The sequence below is a fragment of the Chenopodium quinoa genome, unplaced genomic scaffold, assembly GCF_001683475.1.
Source record: "Chenopodium quinoa cultivar QQ74 unplaced genomic scaffold, ASM168347v1, whole genome shotgun sequence".
Classification (NCBI taxonomy): Eukaryota; Viridiplantae; Streptophyta; class Magnoliopsida; order Caryophyllales; family Amaranthaceae; genus Chenopodium; species Chenopodium quinoa.
In genome coordinates this window covers 726321-737500 of record NW_018744895.1, presented here as the reverse complement: position 1 = coordinate 737500, position 11180 = coordinate 726321, and the positions used below count along the sequence as shown (strand labels likewise).

At 40.0% G+C, this 11180-nt stretch overlaps 1 long non-coding RNA gene across 1 annotated transcript; it reads right to left on the bottom strand.

Annotated features, from left to right (window-relative positions):
• Window positions 1-5239: 5239 nt before the first annotated feature.
• LOC110706002 lies at window positions 5240-10091 on the bottom strand. Its single transcript, XR_002508174.1, has 2 exons — window positions 8968-10091; window positions 5240-5895 (listed from the first exon to the last, which is right to left on the bottom strand). It is a non-coding gene; the product is annotated as an uncharacterized LOC110706002 (long non-coding RNA).
• Between the last annotated feature and the right edge of the window lie 1089 nt (window positions 10092-11180).

The following is an 11180-nucleotide window of genomic DNA, read 5'->3' as shown; positions in this document are numbered from 1 at the left end:
TCTCCGTTGTCCTTCTCTCTCGCGTTGGGTTGAATTTTTGTTACTCTTCTCCAGCAAGACTGTTTTATGGGGAGCATACGTTAAGGTCTTGTCAAGGAGTGCAACAGGGTGATCCTCTTGGCCCTTTGCTTTTTACTTTGGTGCTCCATCCGTTGGTGTGCCGAATCAGGGATTCTTTCGACTTATGTTTGCAGGCTTGGTATTTGGATGACGACACTATTATTTGTGACACCTTGGTGGTAGGAAAGGTTATCGAGTTGATTTTGGTGGAGGGACCTCGTCTCGGCCTCCATGTGAACATTGAGAAAATGAAAGTTTTCTGGCCCTCGGAGAACCCTCGTAGCCGTCTGGCCGGTGTCTTTCCTCCGGATATTGCTCGTCCTGCTCATGGTGTTAAGCTGCTTGGGGGTCCTGTCAGTGCGGATGCCTCTTTCTGTGGTGAGCTTGTTTCGCAGAGAGTGTCGAAGACCATTGTGCTCATGGATGCTGTTGCTAAGCTTGAGGATCCCCAATGTGATTTGTTACTACTTCGTGCGTGTACTGGAGTTTCAAAACTCCACTTTTCTATGCGCACTTGTCCTTCGAGGTTCTGTGGAGCGCATTGTAACTGCTTCGGGGCCAGGTTTTGGTGATTGGCAATGGCGACTTGCCACCTTACCTTTCTCTTATGGGGGATTGGGTGTTTATTCAACGGGTGATGTTCGACACTATGCTTTCCTTGGGTCGTGTTTACAGTCTTCTGGTCTTCAGGCTTCGCTTCTTCGCAATTATGGTATTGTTGGTCCAGGTCCGGCCTTCGACGACGCTCCTTGTCTTTTTAATAGGACTGTGGAGACTGAACTTTTGCGTAACCCTAGTGAGATCCCTGCCCCCAAACTCATGAAGAAAATGGCAGATATATATTTTACGAAGGTCACTGCTTCTGCAGAATCCTTTTTCTCCTTATCTCGGCGTCAGGTTTCCTTACGGAAGTCCCAGCAGGGGGATCACACTTCTGCCTGGTTGCGTGCGGTCCCGATATCAGGTCTTGGTCAGATTATGAATGGTAAGACTTACCGGTGTGTTCTTTGCTACCGCTTGGGTATTCCCTTGTTCTCTGTCTCGGCACCTTGTTCTGCTTGCTCAAGGGTTTTTGCTGGGGATATTTATAGGGATCATGAAGTGTCTTGTGCTGGGATGGTGGGTAATAAACATCGGCACAACGTTGTTCCTGATACACTTGTTGATATTTGTTTCCGCTCTGGGATTTCTACAAGGAAGGAGGTCAACGTTGGGTTGACTGGAGGGAACGAAGGGGCTCTTCGGCCATTAGATGTGTTTCTTTACTCCTGGGATAGAGGCCTAGATGTATGTGTTGACTTGACGGGGTCTTCTACATTGACTCAATCTGGGTTGTCTAACTTCGTTCCTGGTCGTGTTGTGGCGGCTACGGCTCAGCGGAAACGAGACAAGTATGGGGTGCGTTGCAGGGTTATTGGCTATGGTTTCTCCCTTTCTCTTTTTCTTCATTGGGGGAATTAGAGAAAGATCTTGTTGCATTGCTGAAGCGGGTTCAGGCGTTCGCTAGGACTCAGGATATTGGTGCTCGTGCGGCTACTCACATCTTTAACAGGATTGGGTTCGCTATAGCTAGAAGGGTGGGGGCCCAGATTGTATCTCAGCTCCCCACTAATTTCTTGTAAATCGTTTGACTTTGTAGGTGTTTTTTATTATTATTATAATAAAAAAAAATAATAATAATAATAATAATAATAATAATAATAATAATAATAACAATAATAATAATAATATTGTGGTTGTATTGCGGTTCTCTTGTGGCAAGTTGTGGTGGATGTTATGCCTCCTAGTGTTCTCTTTCATTTCCCGTTCGTGGGTCTTAATGGGTGTCAAGATGGCAGGGGTAATGGGCTCACTAAAACTTCTTTGATCACTCATCTCCGTGACCGTCATTGTTGTGCGGATGCGCGGGATATGACCCGATGGTCTCTTGCTTCTAATTTGACTATTTTCTTAGAGGTGGATTTCGGCGTATGGGCATTTAGCTTTGTGGGGAGTGTTTCAAGACTCATACTTTTCGTACGAAGTGTCGACATGGTCGTGGTTCAGATGATATTGTGGACCCACCTGATTTGGGGGATGGTGTTGTTCGGTTTGTTCTTTATGGTTTTCCTAAACCTCAGGGTCTTTCTTCAGAGGTATCTGATCTTGTTTCTAGTGCGCCTCGTCAGCCTCTTTTGGCATTCGATGTTGCTCTCCTAGATAGTTTGCTATCTAAGCGGTTCCGTTAAGTGAAATCTATTCCTCCAAAGTGTCGCTTGGGTTTTTCTCGGGTTCTCAAAGGAGCGCTTGATAAGGTGATTTGCAAGCCTGATGACGTCTCTTGTTGGGTTCAACTACTTGTGTTGCCTCTTTGTGTTATTAAAACCTTTACCCCGAGGAGTAGTCGTGAGTGTTCTTCGGGTGTCAGGCGGCGGCGGCAGGAAGAGAGTATCACCGCTGCTATTCATTCTTGGTGTGAGCCTGGTGGTTCTATGCATCTTGTGCGAGATACGTTGGCAGATGTGTCTCCTCCTTTGTTGGAAGCTGATGATGAGCATGATTTGTCTGAGCAAAATATTAAGCAATGTAAGAGAAAGATTTGTGACGGACATTACACTGCTGCGGTTAGGGTTCTTTTGTCTTCTGGTCTTGCCCCTTACAATGATGCTACTCTTGCTGATTTACAAGCTAAGCACCCTTCCTTTCTTGCTCCTATTTTACCGAATATCCCCGTTGATCAGCCCCTTATTGCTACATCTGCTGTTGTTTTGGATCAAATAAGGGGTTTTCCGCGTGGTACGTCATGCGGTAGAGACGGCTTGCGTGCTCAGCACCTTCTGGATTGCTTGAGTGGTGCTGCAGTTGCTATTTCAGATGAGTTGGTGGGCTCTATTATGCAGGTGGTTAATCTCTTTCTTGCAGGAAATTGTCCTGCTGAGTTGGGGGAGTATATTGCTAGTGCTCCTCTCACGCAACTTGTTAAGCCCGGTGGTGGTATTCGTCCTAGTGTTGTGGGTACTGTTTGGCGGCGTCTGGTTTCAAAGGTTAGGGCTGCTTTAGTTGGTCCGCGTATGGGGAACTATTTAGGAGGTCTTCAGTTTGGTGTTGGGGTGCCGGCGGGTGGCGAGGCTATTCTTCATGCTGTTAATCGTTTGGCTGAGGCTCGAGGTGGTGATGTTGGCCTCTCTATGTTGCTGGTGGATTTCCGGAATGCCTTTAATTTGGTTGATCGTACGGCTTTACTGCGTGAGGTTCGTCTCCGTTGTCCAGCTCTTTCGCGTTGGGTTGAATTCTGTTACTCTACTCCAGCCAGTCTCTATTATGGGGAGCATACCTTAAGGTCATGTCAGGGTGTGCAGCATGGTGATCCACTTGGCCCTTTGCTTTTTGCTTTGGTGCTCCATCCGTTGGTTTGTCGAATTAGGGATTCTTTCGACTTATGTTTGCAGGCTTGGTATTTGGATGATGGCACTATTATTGGTGACACCTTGGTGGTAGGGAAGGTTATGGAGTTGATTTTGGTGGAGGGACATCGTCTCGGCCTCCATGTTAACGTTGAGAAAACAGAAGTTTTCTGTCCTACGGAGGACCCTCGTAGTCGTCTGGCCGGTGTCTTTCCTCCAGATATTGCTCGTCCTGCTCATGGTGTTAAGTTGCTTGGGGGTCCTGTCAGTGTGGATGCCTCTTTCTGTGGTGAGCTTGTTTCACAGAGGGTGCCGAAGACCATTGTGCTCATGGATGCTGTTGCTAAGCTTGAGGATCCCCAATGTGAGTTGTTACTACTTCGTGCGTGTACTGGAGTTTCAAAACTCTACTTTTCTATGAGCACTTGTCCTCCTCGTCTTTTTGAAGCGGCCCAGATTTCTTTTGATGTGGCCCTTCGAGGTTCTGTGGAGCGCATTGTAACTGCTTCGGGGCCAGGTTTTGGTGATTGGCAATGGCGACTTGCCACCTTACCGTTTTCTTATGGAGGACTTGGTGTCTATTCAGCGGGTGATGTTCGACACTATGCTTTCCTTGCGTCGCGTTTGTAGTCTTCTAGTCTACAGGCTTCGCTTCTTCGCAATTCTGGTATTGTTGGTCCAGGTCCGGCCTTCGACGACGCTCTTAGTCTTTTTAATAGGACTGTGGAGACTGATCTTTTGCGTAACCCTAGTGAGATCGCTGCCCCCAAACTCATGAAGAAATTGCAGATATATATTTCACGAAGGTCACTGCATCTGCAGAATCCACTTTCTCCTTGTCTCCGCGTCAGGTTGCCTTATGGATGTCCCAGCAGGGGGATTACTCTTCTGCCTAGTTGCAAGGGGTCCCGATATCAGGTCTGGGTCAGACTATGAATGGTAAGACTTACCGTTGTGTTCTTTGCTACCGGTTGGGTGTTCCCTTGTTCTCCGTATCGGCACCTTGTTCTGCTTGCTCAAAAGTTTTTGATGGGGAAATTTATGGGGATCATGCAGTGTCTTGTGCTGGGATGGTGGGTATTAAACATCGGCATAACGTTGTTCGTGATACCCTTGTTGATATTTGTTTGCGCTCTGGGATTTCTACAAGGAAGGAGGTCAACGTTGTGTTGGCTGGAGGGAACGACAGGGCTTTTCGGCCAGCAGATGTGTTGCTTTACTCCTGGGATAGAGGCATAGATGTATGTATTGACTTGACGGGGTCTTCTCCATTGACTCAATCTGGGTTGTCTGACTTCGTTCCTGGTCGTGTTGTGTCGGCTGCGGCTCAGCGGAAACGAGACAAGTATGGGGCGCGTTGCAGGGCTATTGGCTATGGTTTTCTTCCTTTCTTCTTTCCTTCATTGGGGGAATTAGAGAAGGATGCCGTTGCGTTGCTGAATCTGGTTCAGGCGTTCGCTAGGATTCAGGATATTGGAGCTCGTGCGGCTGCTCACATCTTTAATAGGATTGGGTTCGCTATAGCTAGAGGGGTGGGGGCCCAGATTGTATCTCGGCTCCCCACTAATTTCTTGTAAATCTTTTGACATTGTAGGTTTTTGTTATTTTATTATTATAATAATAATAATAATAATATTTATAATAATAATAATAATAATAATAACAATAATAATAATAACAATAGTAGCAATAATAACAATAATAAAAACAATAGTAATAACACTAATAATAACAATAATAATAATAATAATAATAATAATAATAATAATAATAATAATAATAATAATAATAATAAAGACGATTAAATTGGAATTTCATTAATATAAATTGAAGGTTTGTACATTATTGCTCTTAAAGGGAAAAGTTACAAAATCAAATTTCACTAATTAAATTAATTGAGAAAACTACAACGACTACAACCTTTGAGAGGCAAGCGACCAACATCAGCAGCTGAACAGCAGCAGTAGAACAACAACAAGCTGTCCCAACAGCAACAAGCTCAGCAGAACTGCAGCAGCAGCCAGAACCAGGCATGCAAAGCACCAGGTAGAAAGCAGCACAACAGATGACAGTGCATAACAGCAGAAAAAGAACAACAACAGTAAAAGGAACAGTAGCAGCAGTAACCAGCCAAAACCAGAACAAGACAGCAACGAAAACTAGGCAACAAACCAGAAGCAAACAGGGAAAAGCAAGTTTAAACCAGGATGCCTTCTTCAACCCTGCAACAACTCAGAACAGCAGAGACAGGTAGAAAAAACTACAACAACAACCAAGCAGCCCAAACGCCTGAACCAGCAGAGAACCTACATGACAGCAGCCTGCACCCAACAGCCCCACAGGCAACCAAACAGAGACCAGCAAGCAGCTCGCAGGACTGCCAATAGCATAAACAGCAGCCAGCAGCTCACAGATAGCAACACAGAACAACAGAAGCCAGCAGGCCTACAACCTACATATATTAAATAAACTTAAAAACCTTATAAAAACACAATCCAATTTCAAGAATTCAGAATAAAAAAAGAAGATAAACATCCATCATTCCTCTTTTCTCATATATAATTCAAGGAGAAAAAAAAAGAAGTAAAAAATACCCGAGGATGTAGTGGCTACAACAAACAATAAAGTCAAGATCAAAAACCTTTCATGTGCCTCATACCCTAAAACTACATGTGAAAATGTAATAACAAGCAACTTTAAGCATTTTCACTATTCTCTAAGAACTACATTGCAGTCTATGCATGAGAGGTGTGCAATACATAGGGATATTTTTCAAAAGCCCATAACATACAAGTAAGCAGTTGTATCAAGGTTAATGAGAATAAACTCGAAGTTCCAAATGTTTATTCGTGTACAAGAATCCTTCGCTATCACAGAGTATGAGTAACGAATCTAAGAATGTCAAATTTAAACAAAAAGGAAAGATGAAAGTTCAAAGTTAAACATGCATAGTATTTACAAGATATTGCACTCAATACTAATGACATAGTAGTAAGCTCATAGACAAGGAAAAAGTCCATCTTCAATCTTTAATAACTCAATATATAAACGATATCAAAAAATTAGACATATACTTATACAATCGACGCCAAATAAGACCAGAAACAGCCTGATAAAAGGCTTAACAATCGTAGCATTTCATTCCTTATTTAAGATAAAAAAAAAAGTTGTGTATCTAACCATAGGTGAGCCTTGACATACTATACTTAGTACAGACTAAACTAACACAGAGTATAAATAATATAAACTAATTATGATTAGTCTCACACAATATGAATTTCTTTGATGAATTGAATGATTTATAGTAAATTGTAAACTGAGCATAGAGAGCAACAAAGCAGGGAAAGAAGAATTTGCTTATTTTGGATACTAACACCATTCCTGATGCAAATGTCTGTAGGAGTTATCAATAAAAATAGACATAGGAAAAAAAAGCAACAATGTTAATTTTGAAGATAGTGAGACACCAATAATCATCAGTATGAAACACAGGAAATCCAAAACAATTATTCAGCAAAATCCCCGTTACAACTCTTTTAAATAAAAAGAAGATGACCAGATTAACCACTACAAAACTGCAACTCAATCTCATCATAGAGAGTTTGCTAAACAACATCTTTTAAACTAGAACATGAACCATAACAAAGAAATTTTTGTTTAGACACCAGTAACTTCTGTGGTCTCAGGGTCTCACCCTCTGGCATGGTTCCCTCAGCTGGCTTATCTAACTTTACACCTGTTTGATTGGAAAAAAAAAATTCTAAGAAGACCTTGATCGAGTTGGGTGGCTATATTCTGTACTGCTTCACCAGGTTTCTTAGCCTTTGACATTGAAAAACTTAGAGCTTATAAAGTCTAGAGTAAATAAAAGGTTAAAGACAAAGGTTTAAGTTTGTTAAACTGATCAAATCTACTAAACCTTGCTGTATTTCTGAGCATGTTATTCTACATTTTCAATAGGCAAAGTAAGTTAAGCAGAAATGCTATAGTATGATACATAACTGTCCTAGTGAACAACTTCCATAAATCCGGTTGACACACCAAAGCATGAGACATTGATAGCGCCCAAGTGTCGTTGCCTTAATTCCCATTGAAGAGAAAAATTAAGAATCTACTAAGACTACTATCAATCTATCATTGGCTCTTCGTTATCCAATCAAAGGGTGAAAAAAGAGGAATTACAAAAAGCTGAGGAAATCGGGTTTGGTTTTCAATCAATTACGACCCTCTATTTCATTTTTTTTAAAGAGGGAATTGTTAAGAAGGAGAGCAGTGGAAGATCGATAATCATAAGAGAATATGCATGCTGTGAAATAAAACATTCACCAAAAAGAAAGCCATATAACTAGTATAGCCTAAAGCCAAACATACACTAAACAACTAAAGATAAAAAGGATACTACGAAGAAAACTACAAGGTATTAGCCAAAAAGCAGAACCTGTAGATTCCAGCATACCAACTGCTCATGCACCATTCTGAAGACTCAATAATGGGATAGTGGGCTACAATTAGCTCACAAACAATTCAATGATCTCGTCAGCCAATACATTTAGATCAATTGAATAATGAAGAATAAAATTTTTTGAGCAGAATCAGGAAAAATAAAAAACACAAAAATTTAAACAAAAACGCAAGGAAACCATATATAAGATAAAAAAAAATGTAGTACTACGGTAAGACTGTAGATCAGGAAAAGTATCAAGAAGATTGCTCACGTTAATCATTCTCTTTCTCTCAATCAAACCAGCAAAAATGCAAAATTAATTTAACAAAATTGATGACATTAGAATTAGTGAAGCAATTACTTACGAAAACCCTGATTAAACAAATAGTAGCACAATTTTTGAGAAATTATAGCATTTAACAATTAAATAGAGCCATTTTCAACAAATTATACTAGAATAAATTTAATTATTTCAAAATACATACTAGTAACTTGAGATTAATTGAGTGCAGCGAGAGAGGACAGGGTTTGGAGGTTAAAGATGTAGGATTCGGAGTCGAAAGAGGTCGTTCTTGAACCATAAAGGGGTTAAATCGTAGATTGGGTCGCCGAAGAGGTCGGTGTATGAGCTGTTTGCTAAATTTGCTATTAAACCAACTACTTCAAACTAAAGAATACAGACACTACACATATATGCCGTAACCTCTTCAAATAGAAGCAAACAACAACAATGATTGTTCAAAAAGATGTAGACAAACAATGCTGCATAAGGGTACACAAACTACATTCCATAAAGTTTGAGGAACAGAGGTATGTCTAACAAGGGCTAACTCAATGTTAATTATGATCACAGCAAAATATAATGCAAAAACTTGAGGATAAATTGAAATGTATCAAATACCAATGAAACTAATGGATACTACTCTGAGTTAAAATTCACAAGCAATTGGCTACCTAGAGTGCTAAAACTATTCAAAACAAATCTTGACATCACGTAATTGAATGCAAAACCCAAGAATAATTCAAGATTTCAAGATCTCATAGAAACTAGAAGTTTAAAGTTTAAAGGAGATGGTATACCTGTGACTATTTAAGAGTAACTCAATGGCCTCCATACGGTGCAACACCACCCATATGGCCATGCTGCGACCTCCCACCAGCCCCTCCTTACCCCAGCTACTGATTTGGATACGCGCTTTGCAATCCACCCTGGTTCCCATAACCACCCAAAACACTCGGATTTACTCCAACTAATTTCAATCTACAAACCATACTTACAGCAAAATTAACCCCAAAGCTACCATTAATGTCGCATAAAAACATAATAAAACCCTAAAAACACGAAAAAATGGAGCAAACAAGTAGCAATTTGAGCAAAATTTCCACAAAATCTCGTCAATTAAAGTAAACATAGTAATTATATGAATTCACAAACAATGAAGAAAATTAAGGATCTAAGGTTTAAATTGGAGAGGAAATAAACCTTAAGCTGAGAAAGGAGACGAGTGGAGGTGTCAAAATCATTGCGAATAGAAGTAGCTTTGAAACGTTCGAAGCTCTGGGAAATCTCAGTGAATTTGGGATCCATTGTTACTGGATTTGCAAATTTCTCTCTCCTCTTTTCTTCAGTTTAAATCTTCGGCAGCAGCAATAATAACTCCATCAACCGTAGACAGCAGCTCCGAGTACTCGAGGAAGCTGGGCTATGGAGAGCAAAAATATTGACGGTGAAAAAGGAGCGAAAACATTGACGGTGAAAACATTGTCTTGTTTGCTTTCTTCCTCTATGACGGAATTGGGGAAAACGGAAGTAATTATGGAGAATTGGGGAAAATATGATAATGTGAGAAAATGGAGAATTGGGGAAAATAGAGAAAATGGGAAGTACAGAGTGAAAACCATCAACCGTAGACAGCAGCTCCGAGTACTCGAGGAAGCTGGGCTATGGAGAGCAAAAACATTGACGGTGAAAAAGGAGCGAAAACATTGACGGTGAAAACATTGTCTTGTTTGCTTTCTTCCTCTATGACGGAATTGGGGAAAACGGAAGTAATTATGGAGAATTGGGGAAAATATGAGAATGTGAGAAAATGGAGAATTGGGGAAAATAGAGAAAATGGGAAGTACAGAGTGAAAATTGGGGAATATGTTGTTCAAAAATTTTGGGGAAAAAAAATAGAGGGAAGTACTCCTCGCGTTTACAAATTTTTCATCATACGATACACTACCGTGGCAATAGCTCCCTTTTTTGTTAAAAAAGCTAGGCTAATGCAACGGTTCTTTAGAGCCGTGGCAATAGCTCTACCTTTAAGAACATTAGTGTTAAATCCGTGGCAATAGCCTACTCTATTGCAACGACAATTAAAATACCGTTGTATTAGCCTTTATTATGCCGTTACATTTGGTCAAAAATGTAGTATTGATTGTTTTTTCATTTGAAAAATGACCATTAAATTGTTTCCTCATTTTAAAAAGGAGCATTAAATTGTTGAGCATTGAATTATTTGTTCATTTGACAATCTGTTTTGTTCTTTAAATAGGTGAATATTGGTCCCGTTACAACTTTTCGAATGATGAAGGAAATTGTTGGAGGTTATGATAACATTGGTGCATCTAAGCAAGATTTCAAAAAATTTCATAGAGATTTAAAAGTTACATTCAAGGAAGTGATGCTCAAATGTTTGCGGATAACTTTACCAACAAAAAGCTAATGTGGAACGCTTTTTTCTTTGATTTTGAGATGGATGAAGATTATTGCCTTTGTAGAGCATTGTGGGTAGACCCCCTTTGTAAAAAGAGTTATGCTCTATTTGGTGATATGGTATCCTTTGATACCATATACCAAACCAACAGGTAATACATAATAATCACAATTCATTTTTATGTTATAACCATGGCTTAACTTAATAACTTCATCAAATTGTTTGCTAATTTCAATGTGAAAAGTGAATATCGCCTTAAGTCTAATATTCTGTAATAAGAGTTTGTATGTGGGCATTGAATTGCATGTTCATTTAACAAATGAGCACTGAATTATTTGCTCATTTGACAAATGAGCAAAGAATTGTTTGCTTATTTCACAAATGAGCAATGAGTTATTTGCTCATTTGACAAAATGAGCATTAAACTATTTGCTTATTTGAAAAAAGAGCAAAGAATTGTTTGCTTATTTCAGAAATGAGCATCGAGTTATTTGCTCATTTGACAAATGAGCAGTAAATTATTTGATCATTTGTCAAATGAGCATTGACTTATTTGGTCATTTAAAATTTAATCTGTATCTGTAAACAGGT